This window comes from Grammomys surdaster, unplaced genomic scaffold, assembly GCF_004785775.1.
Source record: "Grammomys surdaster isolate TR1022 unplaced genomic scaffold, NIH_TR_1.0 169, whole genome shotgun sequence".
NCBI lineage: Eukaryota > Metazoa > Chordata > Mammalia > Rodentia > Muridae > Grammomys > Grammomys surdaster.
In genome coordinates, this window is record NW_021604617.1 from 9,706,704 (window position 1) to 9,724,101 (window position 17,398).

A 17,398-nucleotide genomic window follows, 5' to 3' on the forward strand; every position below is an offset into this window, starting at 1 on the left:
TACTGTATTAAAAAATGTAGGATGGGCGGTGGCTTTGTACACCTTTAATCTCTGCCCCTGGGAGGCTGAAGCAGGTGTATCTCTATGGTCTGAGGCCAGCCTGGTCTACAAAACAAGTCCCAGGACAGCCAGGGCTACAGAGAAACCCTGTCTCAAAAAAAAATGTTTTTAATAAAATAGATAACTTGTTTTAAGTGGAGATGTTTTAAATGTTTAATGTTTAGTTGTTTTAAATGAAGCCGGGTCTGGTGGTGCACACCTGTAGTCCCAACAATCACATTGTGGAGGCAGGAGACTCATGAACTTCAGGCTAGCCTGGCTACACACTAAGATTCTACTTTAAAAAAAAAAAAAATAGGGTATCAGTTGAGACGAACTCCTGTGTGTGGTGATGGATGTTCTAAGTGTACTATCTCTCCCATCAACCTATCATGCTGACAGACCCCTCTCACAGTCGTTTTCTATCTGGGAGCCTCAGGAGGCCTAGTGGTGGGGGCCCAACCCCTGACATCACACACAAAGTTACATCTGTGTAGCTCTGCACGAATTAATGGTGTTGTGGTGCGTGCCTATGATAACCATCCCAGGTTTCAAGTACTTGGTGGCCTCGTGGGAGCCAAGAGACAGAGCCTGTACTGGCTTTTATTCTTTTGTGCTCCAGCTAGCCCGTGGTACACACTCAAGGAGACAGCAAAAGTGTGGCACTGCCATTTCCAGCTTGGCAGTGCAGTATGGAGGGAACCCACGGGGGCCAAACCTGGGCCAAAGCCTGGCTCAACTCTTACGGGGAAGCCTTTGGGCAAGCAATTGACACTGGGGCCTTAGTTGCCATGAGATGACATGGGGCTGTTGTAGAGGGCCGTTAAACGTGGTACTGACGCCTGCATGGACTGCGTGTGTCACCTCTACTCAAGGGCTCTAAAGCAACAAGTTTGAGGGCAGGGATCAAGGTTTGCCCAGGATTTGCAGCTCCCTTGAGCTCTAAACCCAAATCTGTCATGGACAAATTAGGAGCAGTGAGGCCAAGTATTGTTGACACACATCTATAACCCCAGCCCTTGAGAGGTGAGGCAGGAGAATCAGTAGTTCAAGGCCATCCTAGGCTACCTAAGACCCTGCCTTAAAATAAATAAAGTGAAGGTGGGGTTGTAGCTCAGTTGGGTAGAGTATTTGCCTGGCACCCAGGAAACCTGGGGTTTGCCCCCTGGCATTGCATATATCTGGAGTATTGGTTCATATCTGTAATCCTGGCATTTAGGAAGTGAAAGCAAAAAGGTCAGAGTTTCATCTTTGTCTATATAATGAGTTTCAGGCCAGCCTGCACTACATGAGACTCTGTCTAAAAGAATGGAAAAGGGAGAGAAAGAGAGAGAGAGAGAGAGAGAGAGAGAGAGAGAGAGAGAGAGAGAGAGAGAGAGATCGAGATCAGACAGAAAGACGTAGGATCAGGTGATGATGGCCTACGCCTTTAATACCAGCACTGGGGGGGGGGGGGGCGGGGGGACAAAGGCAGATAGATTTCTGAGTTCAAGGCCATAGTGGTCTACAAAGAAAATTCCAGGACAGCCAGGGCTACACAGAGAAACCTATCTCAAAAACAAACACCAACAATAAATAAACATTTTTTAAAAGTATAAGAAAAAAAAACTTAGGAACACTAACACCAGGCAAACTACTGACCTGGGTCTGATTGATTCACAGCAGTGTGTGGCTGCAGAGCCTACCCTGGGCCTGGAAAGGCCTTCAGGGACAGCTCGGACTGAAGCAGTGTGTGGGGTACCACATGTATGAACAAGTGGATGGTCAACATCTACACTGCAACTGTGTGTGTTGGTATGTGTCGGGGGGCCCCCTGAGAGGCAGCAGTGCCTCCCCCAAGGAGCATTTCCAGGCTGTCAGGCAAATGTTTAGTCAGTGCTACACGCCCACTCTGCCAGTCCTGGGGGGAACCCACAGAGGGACAAAGATATCTGTGCTCAAGTAGGAGAAGCAAGTGCTGTCGTTTGTGCTAAGTACCAAAGACACCAAAAGACATACTCAAGTCAGGCACCCAGTTCAGTGCGAACCCATGTGTGGCACTCATGGAGAGAGTATGTTTAAACCCAGAGAACACTGCCTGGAGATGAAGCTCAGTTGGGAGAGTGTTTGTTTAGAATACATAAAACCTGGGCTGGAGAGATGGCTCAGCGCTTAAGAGAACTGACTGCTCTGCCAGAGGTCCTGATTTCAATTCCCAGCAACGGAATTGTGGCTCACAACCATCTGTGATAGGATCTGATGCTCTCTTCTGGTGTGTCTGAAGACAGTACGGTGTACTTATAAATCTTAAACACACACACACATACACGCACGCACACACACAACCCTGGATCAGAGCCCCAGCATCCCTAAAACCAAACATGGTATGAACAGCACAAAGAGGTAGAGACAGAGGGACTGACTGTTGAAGAGCATCCTCCTACATACAGTGAGTTCAAGGCCAGCCTGGGATATGACTCTGTCCTGGGCATTGAATACTCTAAGATGTCCCTGGCCTCCTTTTCTATTCTGTCCACGCACACAAGGCCACAGAGTCCAGCTGAACAAGATCTTCCTCTAGTGGATAGAAAATTCACAGGAGCCTGCCTCTGCCTCTCCTTCCCTTGTGGCAGCTGGTCCTTGTCTCCCTCATGCTACATTCTGCTTGTAGAACTTCATCCTCCTCCTCCCCATACCTACTTTTCTAAACGTGGATGGGTGTTTCACATGTGTATGTATGTATGTATGTATGTATGTATGTATGTATGTATATAGTATGTATATTGTATGTATGTATGTATGTATATTGTATGCATGTATGTATGTATATTGTTTGTTTGTATGTATGTATGTATCTATGTAGTATGTATGTATATAGTACATATGCATGTATATAGTATGTATGTGTGTTATTGTATGTATGCATATAGTATGTATATAGTATGTATGTATGTACATTGTATGTATATAGTATGTATGTATGTATATTGTATGTATGTATATTGTATGTATGTATGTATATTGTATGTATGTATATTGTTTGTATGTATGTATGTATGTATGTATGTATGTGTACCACTTGAATACCTGGTGCCCATGGGAGACCAGGAGGGGGCATTGGATTCCCCTAGAACAGGAGTTGCAGACAGTTATGGGCCGCTGTATCACTGAGAACCAAACTCAGATCCTCTGGAGGAACAACCAGCACTCTTGACCACTGAGACATCTCTCCAGTCCCCTGTTTTTTTGTTTTGGTTCTTGTTTTTATGATAGGGTCTTGCTATGCAGCCCAGGCTAGCCTTGAGTTTACAGTGTAGCCCAGGTTGGCCTCAAATTTATTTCAATCCTCCTTCCTTAGCCTCCTGTGCTCTGGAATTACAGACATACCCAGTGTGGTGGTTTGAATAGGAATGGCCCCCATAGACTCATGTGTTTGAATGCTTGGCCATAGGGAGTGGCACTTTTAGGAGGTGTGGCCTTATTGGAGTGGGTGTGGCTTTGTTGGATGAAGTGTATCACTGGGGGTCGGCGGGCGAGGTTAAGGTTTTCTATGCTGAAGCTACATCCACTGAAGCTCAATTCAATCTCCTGTCAAGATCTGCAGACCTCTCAGCTCCATGTCTGCCTTCATAATGCCACGCTTCCCACCAGGACGATGATAGACTAAACCTCTGAAACTGTAAGCCAGCCCCAATCAAATGTTGCCCTTATAAGAGTTGTTGTGATCATGGCGTCTCTTCACAGCAATAGAAACCCTAACTGGAACATCTAGCACGCATACTTACCTCCCTGACGAGCCCCCACCCACTCCCCTGTCAGTCCACCTGCCTCCCCAGCTCAGAAGAGGGCACCCTTTCACCTTCTCACGTTACCCTGCGTCTCCATCTCTGCTGTGTCTTCCTCCACCAATCTCTGCCATCTCCCTTCCCCCAGCCTCTCTCCACTCCAGAATGGCCACTCTGGAGAGTGCTAAGCAGCCCAGCCTTACCACGCCTCAGCCTGGTATCTTATACGTGTAGCCCCACCTCCAGAGCTCTGACTCTGATGTCTGTAGCACAGAGCAAACCCAGTGATGTGGACAGAGCCTACCTTGGAAGGGCTCCTGGGAAATCGGAAGGCTATGAATGGAGTATGTGCTTACAGGAGACCATGGGTAGGGACCTTCATGAAGAGTGAGCCTGCGACCTTCAGCAACACCAGGGTCTCAAAGTACATAGATAGAACCACCATCTTCGAATAGAGGTCACAGGACAGTCTGTGGTCCCCATCAAAGCATCCTCCTGAGCTGGCAGGGTGGCTCAGCCAGTTAAAGGACAGGCCATGCCAGCCTGACAACTTGAACTTGATCCCCAGGACCCACAGTGGGAGGGGAGAATTGAATCTGAAACGTTCTCCTCTGACCCCCACTCATGCCCCATGGCACACACAGTAACAACAATTATGACTACAATAATTTTAAAGCATTCCCCTAGTCTGAGTGAGATAAGCCCTTGAGTCTGCCTTCTCACCTCAGCCCTTCTCAGACCACTATAAAAATCACCCCTGACTCCACCTCCTTCCCACAATACCTCAGGAGGCTTTGACCCCAGCACTCTCACCTGAGACCTCTGTGGTCCCCTCTCTGTCCCTCTGCAGGCGTCACTGGCCGATGAGGTTGTCCACTTCCTGTTTTTTTATTTTGTTAATGATTTGTTTATTTTTATTATGAGTGTCTTGCCTGCACGTATGTCTATGTGTGTGAGAGTATCGGATTCCCTAAAACTGGAGTTACAGACAGTTGTGAGCCTCCACGTGGGTGCTGGGAATGGAACCCAGGCCCTCTAGAAGGGCAACCGATGCCCTTAACCTTTAATCCGTCTCTCCAGCTCCTGCCCACTTCCTCTTAGAGTCTCACCTCTTACCTCCAGGACTCCACTTCCTCATCCCCTCTCCTTCCACAGTGGTCCATCCTGAGGTCTCACTCAGCTCCTTCTCTGCTGCCTATGTCTGCTCTTAGCTCGCCGCACCTCTCTCTTCCCCTTCGCAGGCACTCCTGATGCTGCTGAAACCTTTCCCTCAGATCTCCCAGGCCTTGAGCCAAGTAGATCTCGCTGTCTCTGAACATTCTCAGACTGATATCAGACATTACTCCCTTCTTCCATCTCCACTCCCAGGATGGTGGACTCTGTGGGGACTCTGTCTGTAACCCCAGACAAGACCTAGAGTTAGTCCTCACTCACTCCTACCCCAAGTCTGTCTGTCTGTGTGTCTGTCTGTTTGTCTGTGTGTCTGTGTGTCAGTGTTTGTTTGTAGACAGGGTTTCTCTGTGTAGCTCTCCCTGGCTGTCTTTCAACTTGCTCTATAAATCAGGCTGGCCTTGAACTCACAAAGATCTGCCTGCCTCTGTTTCCTGAGAACTGGGGCCAAAGGCATGCTTCCAGCACACCTGGGTGTTTTTTAATATTTTTAAAATGAGATTTATATGATAAGTCCCTGGAACTGGAGTTGTAGATGGTTGTGAATTACCCTGTGGGTAGCAGGAATCAAACCTGGTCTTCTGCAAGGGCAGCCAGTGTTCTTAACCACTGCGCTCTCTCTAAAGCCCACCTTCTGCCATTCCTGAAGTCCTGCCTGATTCTGGAGACACAAGCAGCCCTGTGGGTTGAAGGCTGGAATGTGGATGGTACACAGATGTCCTTGAGGCCACAGCCCAAATGAGGGTCTGCTCCTCAGTGGAAGGGTCACACCAGGCAATGACAAGTTTCCTTAAATGTTAAATACCTATTCTCACCCCATCTTTTTCTCCTCATTTGGGATAAGGTCTCCTGTGGTCCAGGCTGTTCTTGAATATCCTATATGACTGATAAGGAACTTGAACTCCTGGTCCTTTTGCCCCTACCTCCAGAGTATTGGGATTCATACGTAATGCCACCAAACCTGTCTGTATGTCTTCCTCTATGTGTGTGCGTGTGTGTGTGTGTGTGTGTGTGTGTACATGCATGTGAATGTGTACATGTAAGTACAGCACTGCTAGGACCATTGTCTTAAGTACGCTGGGACAGGAGCTATGAGCATAAAGCTGGGCATGATGGGTAAAAGCTCTAGCCCTCCGACAGCCCACAGGCCTGCCTCTTACCATCACCACCTATGAACCACAAACTGCAGGTACGTCTCAGTACAATCCACTCACTGTCACATCTGTGGCTTTGGCTGGGACAGAGCGTATTCCCACTTAACCCTGTCACTTGGCTAACCCTGACTAGTGTCCCCAGCTCTGGCCATCTCTCAGGAAGTCCTTATTCTTCCAGGTCGACAACTGCTAATGGTGGTGTCTCAACACCATCACAGAATAGAATGTTCAAGGGACTGGAGAGCCCTTCCCAGGAGCGTCTCATAATGAATGTTTGTATAAGGCCAAGAGCAGAGGAGGTAACAGGTGGGACCCAAAGGGACTGCTTTTAAAGGTATGGGCCAGTATGGGTACTGCATGGACCTGGGCAGTGTAGACATTGTCTATAGAGTAGCTGTGAAGTGACCGGGGCTGTGGCAGGCTCGAAGGGAGAAGAGAAGCCAGTGGCAGACATTCCATCCTTCGCCCTTCTTGTCCTTCAAGCCCCGTGCTGCCTCCCCAATGCTGAGCAGTGTGGAAAGAGACAGGGCAGGTCCTGAGAGGCCGTTTAAGACACCCAGCCTGGATGTGTCTGCTGACCAGAATGTCACTGATGAGAAATCTGAGCGGGACTCTAAGATGATCTGCCACCTCTCCAGACAAGAAAGGACACTCCTGGCCACAGGGTTGCCACTCCTGGCCACAGGGCCGCCTGTGAGCTCTTAAGGGCTTATGCTGGGAACTCAAGGCAGAAATCCTAGAGATGGACCAGGAGAAGGAAGGACCAAATGAGAAACCCCCGAGTAGGACTAAACTCCACCTCACTACTGCAGGGACCACTGAATAGAACCCAGCACCTAATGGGCTTCCATGGCCCCGGGGTTTACAGAGAGAAGGAACGGGCCATGGGGAGACAGGGAGGACCTATTGCTGGTGTGGGGGAAGGCTCACACCCTTCATTCAGTTCTTTATTCAACCAACATGGAGAAACCATCCCTTGCTGGGTCCTGAAAGCGCTGTGGTGTCCGGCGCAGGGCACAGGCCCCATGAAGGCAAAGGGCTCGTTTCCTTGGCCACAGTGGATGCAACCATGAGATGACAAGAAACAGAGGTGGTAAGGCAGGCAGGCTCCAGCGGGAAGCACAGCCTTCCGTTCAGGCTAGGAGAAGATAATCCCAGAGGTAACCAGAAGCAACTCCAAATATCTTGGTGGTTATCCAAATATCTTGGTTGTCTGCTTCCGGAAGACAGTTTCAGTTTTAATTGCTGGGGAGGGCACCTTACCAAGAAATAGTTTCAACACAGGTCAGGGGAGCTGAAAGAGCAGAAGTCATGAGGTCAGATGGTTCCGAGTTGGAATCCCAGCCTGCCTCTTGCCTGGCAGTTCCTGAAGTTTGGTCAGCTTGGGTGTTCTCTCTTAAATCAGGCATACAACAATCGGAACACGAATGAGAGGACTACTTGGAAGACAAGATGCTCATCTCTTCTCCTGTTTTGTGTGTTTCCTATATATCTCAAGGCGGAAGTATATATAGCTCAAGGCGGAGGAAGAGGCGTGGCTTCTGGTCCCAGGAACCGGTAGTGCCGGACGCTGCTAGATTCTTAAAGAAACTCTTACAGCATGCAAAGATGTGGGGGAGCCCTGGGATGGAGGAAAAACAGGTGTGTGGGGTTCCAGAAGGAGGAGCAGAGGCTTCTATAGAGGGGCAGAATTCGGGGCTGAACATGATTCCCAGAGCGCTTGCCTAGCATGTATGAAGCCCCAGGTTCCATCCCCAGCACCGGCGCAAACCAGGCATGGGGTGCACACCTGAAATCCCGGAACTTGGCAGGTAGAGCAGGGTGATCAAATGCTGTTTCGGACTACACAGCCAAGTTTGAGGCCAGCCTGATATACATGAGAAGCTGGCTCAATTTTATTTTTAATTAATTAATTAGTTAATTAATTAACTTATTGGCTTTTGGTTTTCGATACAAGTTTTCTCTGTGTAGCCCTGGGTGTCCTGGAACTTGCTCTAGAGACAAGGCTGACCTTGAACTCAGAGATCTACCTGCCTCTGCCTCCCAAGTGCTGAGATTAAAGTCATGTGCCAGCTGGGCGGTGGTGGCGCACGCCTTTAATCCCAGCACTTGGGAGGCAGAGGCAGGGGGATTTCTGAGTTCGAGGCCAGCCTGGTCTACAGAGTGAGTTCCAGGCCAGCCAGAGCTATTTATTGAAACCCTGTCAGCTGTGAAAATATACATACATACATACATACATACATACATACATACATACATACATATATCTATCTTTCTGCAAACTGAAGAATACTGAGTTCAATTTGTGGTAGCATGATGTCATTTCCCTTAGGTATAACTCCTCTTTATTTCCGTTTCCTGTCTGCTCCCTGCCTGAGCCTGACACTGCTGATTAACTTCCAAGACACCATGTAAACACAGCCAGTTTGAGTCCCCCTCCCCCTTCCCATCCATCTGAGACACAGACCCTCACCCAGACTGAGATGATGACTCCTCTCTCCACTCTCCCAGAAGCAAGTGCTCCATCGGCCACCTTGTAACCCTCTCCCCCAACATTGTGAACACTAGATCATAGTAACGTCTGTGCAATTGGAAACAGTGGCGATAGGAAACAGTATTTAAATTTGGAGAAGAAAGTAACTAGTTATAATAGGATGTAGTTCTGTGCTCCTGTGGTCCGGCCCTTAGGAGGTAGACCCAGAGGATCAGGAATTCAAGATCATCACTGGTCATAACAAGTTTGCTGGCGTGGGCTACATGAAACACTGTTTCAGCCCGGCAGTGGTGGCACATGCCTTTAATACCAGCACTTGGGAGGCAAAAGCAGGCAGATTTCTGAGTTCGAGACCAGCCTGGTCTACAGAGTGAGTTTCAGGACAGCCAGAGCTATACAGAGAAACCCTGTCTCGAAGAAAAAAAAAGAAAAAAAAAAAAGAAACACTGTTTCAAAGGATATAAATATTTATATTTTATTATATACATATATAATATATAGATATTATACATATATTATTCACATGTATAATATATACATCTAATGTATCATATGTATATGTACAGAGATATAATTTTTTTAAAGACAGAGTAAGGCAGGGTGGGGCAGGGCATGCCAGGACATCCCCAGGATTCAGGATGCAGAGTCAGGCTATAAATTCCAAGCCAGCCTGGTCTACTAAATGAGTTCCAAACCAGCTGGGGCTACATAGTAAGACCTTGTCTCAAGGGAGGGAAAGGGAGGGAGGAAAGTAGCTTTCAGTTAAATGCCCCTTTTTCATACCTAGTCCTGGAATAGACATCAAAGTTAATGCCAAATGTCACATCAGCAAAGGTTCTCTCCAAGAAACACATCGATTCTCTGCACATAAATGCAGACTCCAGTTTAACTGGGTTATCAGTCTAGACTTGGCACAGGAAGACACCTCACAGGTAGGACACCCAAGACACCCAGCCAGTATGGGCAAAGTCTGTGGGGGTAAGAATCTATTGGGAAGTAAGCAGCCATGCCCAGCACAGGTGCTTGTTCCAAACCTGCAAATGTCAGAACGCCAACCTTATACCAGACCCTTGCACTATGACTCCTTTTATGACTACTCCTAAATTCAACGGACAGGAGCCAGGTGTGATGACACAAGGCTGTATTCCCAACCCTGGAGAATTAGAAACAGGAGGATCAGAAGTCCAAGGTCACTCTGGGCCGCTGCATAGGGAGTTTAGAGCCAGTCTGGGTTACGTAAGACCCTGTCTCAACAAAGCAACCAACCAACAAACAACAATAAATAAATAAGGGCTGGAGAGATGGCTCAGCGGTTAAAAGCACTGACTACCCTTCCAAAGATCCTGCGTCCAATTCCCAACAACCACATGGTGGCTCACAACCATCTGTAATGGGATCTGATGCCCTCTTCCGGTATGTCTGAAGACAGTGACAGCGTACTCACATACAGAAAATAAATACATAAATCTTTAAAGGAAAATAAATAACAAACAAATGAAGTGCCCTAATCTTTTCTCCTTTTAAAGATTTATTTATTTTACGTTGTGCATGTGAGTGCTTGGCTTGCATGTGTGCATACCACCTACATTCCTGGTCTGAGTTTAGAAGAGGATATTGTATGCCCTGGAACTGGGGTTACCAGTGGTTATAAGCCACCACGTGAGTGCTGGGAACTGAACCGCCGCCATCTTTTACAAGAGCAGCAAGTGCTCTTAGGCACTGAGCTGGCTCTTCAGCAGCAGCAGAGGTAGTGCCCTAATCTTAACATGGAACTCTTGGAGACAGAGCAGTAGTGAACAGGACAGAAGCTGAACTTGCACTCAGGGGCTTGGCAAATTCCACGGGGCTCTAAGAAGCACCAGGCGGGAAGGCAAGAGGTACTACGGGCGGAGACAGATGTCTAGGTGTTCGTGAGCCACGCAACCTGGGTGCAGGGAGCTGAACTCAGGTCTTCTAGGAAAACAACAAGAGCTCTTAACTGATGAGCCCTTCTCTCTAGCCCTCTTCAATTTTCTTTTATATTTATTTATTCATTTAGTGTGTGTACGGTTGCCCCCAGGTCAAAGGACAACTTGCAGGATTTTCTTCTACCATATGGTTTCCTGGGCTCCAAATCAAGTTTCAGGTCTGACAGCCAATGTCTTTACCCACGGAGCCATCTCACTGGGCCCAGTTTTCTGTCTTTAAAATCAAGACTTCAAAAACTGGAGAGATGGCTCAGCCGGTTAGAGCACTGGCTGCTCTTCCAGAGGTCCCGAGTTCAATTCCCAGCAACCACATGGTGGCTCACAACCCTCTGTAATAGGATCTGATGCCCTCTTCTGGTGTGTCTGAGGACAGCTACAGTGTACTCACAGACATTAAATAAATAAGTTCAGTCAGGCATGTTGACACACGATTTTAATTTACAGCACTCAAGAGGCAGAGGCAGGCAGATCTCAGAGTTCGAGGCCAGCCTGGTCTACAGAGTTAGTTCCAGGACAGCCAGGAGTACACAGAGAAACCTTGTCTCAACAAAAATAAAAAATTCCAGCATGATGAACATTTCTACTCAGCTCACTTCTCTCTACAGTCTAGGCTGCCAGCCCAGGAACCAGTTTCACCTAAAAGCGGCCAGCCTTCTCACTTCAATAAACCTAATCAAAACCATCTCCTACTGCAGGGTACCCAGCCTCCCACCCCCACCCCGAGGTGAGTCTCTCAGGCTGACAAGTTAGACTAATCATTACAAGGCCTTACACAAGCCCTGTGGGACAGACAGACTGAGTCGTTCAGAAGCCGTGGAGATCCAGATAAGGAAGTGTTCAGTCCTGGAGAGGAAGCCCTCCTGGGCTGTCCCAGGCTGTGGGGGACTAAGGGCTCAAAGGGGAACATCCCCAGTGCCTTGCCTCCTGCCTGGTCCTGCTGGTTCAGTCTGGTCTGTTACTGCACAGCTTGGCCTCACTGTACCCCAGGCCCCGACCTCACAGCAGGCTTGCTTTTTAACCAGTCCAGCTTCTTAGGCTGGTCTCGTCCACAGGGCTTTGTTTTTTGTTTTGGGAGAGTTTTCTGTTGTCTTGTCTTTTTGAAACGGGTTTCCGAGTAGCCTGGGCTGGCCTCGAACTCCTGATCTTTCTGCCTCTACCTCCCACACTGTGGAATTATAGGCATATGCCACCTTGGCTAACTCTCAAAGCATGTTTCAGGGAATTCATCAGAGTCTGGTGAAAGAGCCCTCAGGGGTCCCCTGACTCAGGGAGAAAAAGGATCTGAAAACCATGGATGGAGCCCAAAGCTGCTATATTCTTTTTTTTTTTTTTTTTTTTTGGTTTTTTGAGACAGGGTTTCTCTGTATAGTCCTGGCTGTCCTGGAACTCACTCTGTAGACCAGGCTGGCCTCGAACTCAGAAATCTCCCTGCCTCTGCCTCCCAAGTGCTGGGATTAAAGGCGTGCGCCACCAATGCCCAGCTCAAAGCTGCTATTTTCTTTCCTTATTTTTTAAAGATTTATTTATTTATTTAATGTGTATGAATACACTGTAGCTGTCTTAACCAGAAGAGGGCATCAGATTCCATTACAGATAGATGTGAGCCACCATGTTGTTGTTGGGACTTGAACTCAGGACCTCTGGAAGAGCAAACAGACTGTGCCCTCAACTGCTGAGCCATCTCTCCAACCCCAAAGCTGCTATTTTCACACATAATGTTTGGGAACTCTCTCTCTGCCCCTCCCTTACTTTTTTCTACATATGTTGCAATGTGTTTTGTGTACATGTTTGTGGGTGCACACACATTTGGAGGTCACAAGCTCTTCCACCTGATTCATGGAGGCAGGAGCGCTCAGTCAAACCCAAAGCTACACGATATGGCCAGTCTGTATCTACCTTCCTAGGCTGGAGTAACAGGCATGCTACGATGCTCACTCAGCATTTCCATGGGTGCTGGGTATTTGGCCTTAGGCTTGCACACCACGTGCATATCCACTGAGCCATCTCTCCAATCCCTCAGGGAGCTCTTTAGCCCCCACATCTCCATGGTCACAGTGAAGGGTGGTAAGTTTACTTCAGCTCTGTTCTGAAATAAACTGTCCTTAAGCCGTAGGTCACCTGACTACAACGAAGCGTTGACCTTGGAGAAAGACCCTCTTTGCACCTCTGAGCATTAGATTTAGAAGAAGGGGGAGGAGGAGGGGGAGAGAGAGGGAGAGGAGGAGGGGGAGGAAGGAGAAGAGGAGGAAGAGGAGGAGGAGGAAGAGGAGGAGGGAGGAGGGGGAGGAGGAAGAGGAAGAAGAGGAAGAAGAGGAGGAAGAGGAGGAGGAAGAGGAGGAGGGAGGAGGGGGAGGAGGAAGAGGAAGAAGAGGAAGAAGAGGAGGAAGAGGAGGAGGAAGAGGAGGAAGAGGGGGAAGAGGAAGAGGAGGAGGAGGCGGCAAGGTCGTATGTAGCGCAGGCTGACTTCAAACTCCGACAAGGATGACCTTAAACTCGTGATCCTCTTACCTCCACCCCCTGAGCATCGGGATTAGAGGCATACACCACCACACGTGTGTGGAACAGCCCTGGGGGATCAAGCCCAGGCCTTCCTGCATACTGGGCAAGCACTCTGCCAACTGATCCTGGGCATGGAATCTTGAAATGGAAACCTCCAAATCCTCACAGACTAACAGCAATACTGTGACTACGATCTTAAATGTCCCCACAGGCTCATGTGTAAAAGCGTGGTCCCAGCTGTTGTCACTATTTGGGAGGGCCTAGTGTAAGGAAGTGAGGCCATGGGGCTTGTGCTTGACGGGGTTATCGGGTTATCGGTTATCACGAGGCTAACCATGATGGGAGGAGCCTTCTCCACGCACTCCACGCACCCCACGCACCCCACGCACTCCACGCACTCCACGCACCCCACGCACTCCACTCTGTGCTTCATCATAGGCCTCAAAACAGTGGGGCATCCGACCACGGCCTGAAACCACAAACCAAACGAGGCCTTCCTTGCTTTAAAGTCACTTTTCTCGGGTGGTTTGTCAGGAAAGTGAATCCCCCAAAGGACCCATAGCTTACAGCACTTGTAACTCCGGCTCCGGGGGATCAGACACCTCTTCTGGCCTTTAATAAACATAAAGTAAAAATAAATATTTCAAACACATAAAAGTATAAACCTTTGGAGAGAATGGGACCAAAATTAGTTTGTAGGTGTGACAAAATGAACACATGTACACACGAAGTCTCTGCAAAAGATTAAATGCAAAGGGTGTCCACAGGCTGGGAGGTCTACAGCAGAGGTTGTTTGGGGTAATTGAGAAACCACAAGACTATCTCTAATTACAGGGACCTGTCCCAGAAAAAGAGGTTCTACAAAGAACCCTAAAACCTCAATTTAAGCATTCTTCTTTCACCACACCCTTGAAACAGGGCTGTCAGCAAATTGAGTTAATGTTTCTTGTGAACATAACACTGGTAAGATTTATGGACATACAGAGCTCTCTCTTTGACTCCAATGCCCACCCCTTTTTGGACATCAGCTGTGGCTCGCCAGGAAGGCACTGAATTATCCCAGAAAGTCCACCTCCAGCTCTGAAAATCCACCAGAGGCCAGATGTGGTAGCCAGCGCTAAGGCTAGCATCCGGGAGAGAAGGGCCAGCCTTCTCTTCCTAAGCCACGCAGCTCTGGGGAAGCAAGGTAAAATCAATAGAAATCTGGCAGCCGGAGTGGGCAGGACACAGGTAACGAATGGCCAGCTGGTTCCTCCATCCTGGTTGAGCAAGGGTTGCCTCCCTCTGTTTGGCAATGTAAACACTGGGCCTCAAGCACACGCCCACTCCAGGTTTCATAATACCCAAGGGTATCCCAACTGTGCAAGAGCTATTTTCAAATTCTCAAAATCAGTGTTTCCTCTTCCAAAAGCCATCCAAGAAGACAGATGGCCCGTCATACAGTCAAGCAAATGGCAAGAGGTCATCACTACCCTGAAGCAAGTCCATAATCCCTTTCATCTCAGGAAAGGGAGAGGAAATGACTCAAATTTGGTAAAACCGTTTAGCAAAAATACGTCCCAAAGGCTGAGAATGAACCAATGGTCCACAGCCAAACAGATCAAGAAGAGCAAGACAATATGCCAGTGTTCTTTCTTTGTTGAAGAGCGAATTTCAAAATTGGGAAAGGAAAAATGGTGTGGGATGGACGTATGGATGGGATGGACGTATAGATGTAAAGATGGTGTGGGAAACTCCAGCTCTGCATTGAACTCCAGTGTAATGAGATTTCCACCAAAATCTTTTCTCAGCCTGAGCCAGGCCTAGCCCCACCCATGCATAACCTCGGTCCTCGGGAGGCTGAGGCAGGTGTACACGTACGAGCAAGTCAGCCCGGTCTACAGAGACAGCGCCAAGCCAGCTTGCACTAGAACAGGAGACAACCTAGAGTTCTCTAACCAAGAGCCATGAAGGAACATAAGAGGTGACGAAAGGGCTGGAGAGATGGCTTAGTCGTTAAAGGCTAGGCTCACAACCAAAAATATAAGAGGTGACAAAAGCCAAGACCATACTGGAGGCAGGGCTGATGGCATTGGGGATGTCAGGGAAGACCACCTGACACTCCTGCCAGAGACGGACGGCCTCTACAGATGCTGCAGGCAGGTCCCTATCTGCAGCCATGGGCACATCCTTCTGGGTGGATGGGATAGACTTATATTTAGTGTCAGGCTGGATCTGCAAAGCGAAGCCATCAGCCAGGCATCCTGAGCACCAAAGCCAAAGGGGATAAGCCGCAACTCCCCTTCAGCCTGAGCCTGTGGCTTGCCCAGAGACACACAGCAAGCCCGTGACCAGTTTCCAACCATGCCTATCTAGGAGCCTTTCCTACCACATCCTTCTGTAGCAATGTGGCAGAGTAACACCGTGGGTGGGCAGGACACCAGCAAAGACAGTGCAAGGAAGTCCATGGTAACTCTGGAAGACGAGAGGGACCTGCAACCCGACAGGGGTGGCTTTCTTAAGGGCACGGAAGGGGAAAAAAACAAAAGCAAGCTTATACCCCCAAGGAAACATTATCTGTGATTATAAATATTTCATGGGCAAAGAAAGTACCGGCTGTGGGCATGGTGGGGTGGGGGGGGTAGGCTACAAATTAGATCTCCCTTTGCAAAGTGATAGGATGGCTGGAAGGGCAACCAGGCCGGGGCTATTCTGGGCAGTGTGCTCCAAGATCCTGCGTCACAGGCACTAGCCTATGTTGAAACCACAGGCTTCTAGTGGTCAGCACAGAACACCTTGGGAGGAGCGTTTAAGTCCTTAAGAGACTGGAAGGGACAGCAAGGGTAGAGTCATTCAGAGGACAGTGACGAGCTTCTACAGCTGGGAGGCAGGTGAGGGGGCTGAGAGGGCACAGCAGAACAGCTAGCACCCTGAAAACACACGGCAGGGCAGGGGGAGGGGAGGGCCCAGCTCTGGCTAAGTGAACAGCCGGAGAAGCTCTGAGATAGCACAGGTCGAGCTGCCTTGTGAAGGGCAAAGGTCCAGGCGAAAGCAGGTTGTGTCAGGCTGAGGACAATCGCTGCTTTCCTTTGCCCCAAGACAGAGGCCTCATCCACCCCACCCCCACCCCCGCGAGTCCACCTTCCAGGAGCTGCGGAGACAGCAGAGAATTAAGAGTCCACTAAGCCCCAGCACCAAGGCTGTAAACACACTAGCGAAGCAGCGGTGTGTTGGTCAGTGCTCTGCCACAGCTGGGCTACCCCTAGAGTCCACTATGGCAGCCACAATGCACCAGTCCTTGCAGAGGGCCAGGTTAGGAAGGACACAGGTATGCTCCCAAAATACCCAGGATCCCTTGAAGCAAACTCAGCCAGAGGGGACCTGGGAGCTAGACCTACTCGGGTCAAGACATAAGCCAAGTTTCTGCCTCTTAATATTCAGGCGGTGGCTCCCACCTCCATCCCCACCTGCTAAGGTTTGCCCTGAGGTGTTCCAGATAGTCAAAATGGCAGTCTGTAGGATCATAGCTGGTAGGAGTGAATAGAGGCCTCAGCAATAGTAAAAGTGAGAGCTGGGGCTGCTAGGAGAAAGACAGAGGCCTGGTCTGAGGCCCAGGTTTCCTACATGGCCTCTGAAACTGTCCTCCACCTAAACCCAGGGACTGTGAGAAGCACATACCTGGGTCTTTCCACAGCACACGACTGCTATAACTTAAGACTATACACGGCTACCCATTTGGCACCTCAGAGGAACTGCCACTTACCCACCGGACTACCCCTTCCCTCAGGTCCTCAGGCCTCTCCAAGAACACCCAAGCTCCATGTTCTGAAGGGGTGGATCTAGGAACCCCAGACTCATCTTTGACCTCCTCCATATCAGCCAACTGCCAATCCCACCTCTTCAAGCACCTATGTCTGAGTGTGCCGCAGTCCACGGTGGCATCTTGTAGTACTAGAGTCCGTCCTCTTCAAACCCTCCTCAAGGAACAGGCAACCCACCTCCCCTCCTCGTCCCTAAATACCCATTACATGCATCTTAATGCCTTTGGATAGGATAAGCCTCCTTTCCTGGGCCTTGCAGCTAGGAGTCAATGGAGGTCCACTCTTCTCCTGACTTGGTATGACAGGATCGGAAGTGGCCTTGAAGTCTCACAGGTGAAAGGTCTCGGTATTCACTCCGAGGTCTGTAAACACGCTCCTTTCTCCCTAGCAAATTCCCACTCCTTCAAAAGGACAGGAGTGCACACCCGCTCATTAATTATTCACAGATCATAAACACTCACACAACTGCTTAGGTCTAACACACTCCCAACGGCCAGAAGGCTCCCTCCTG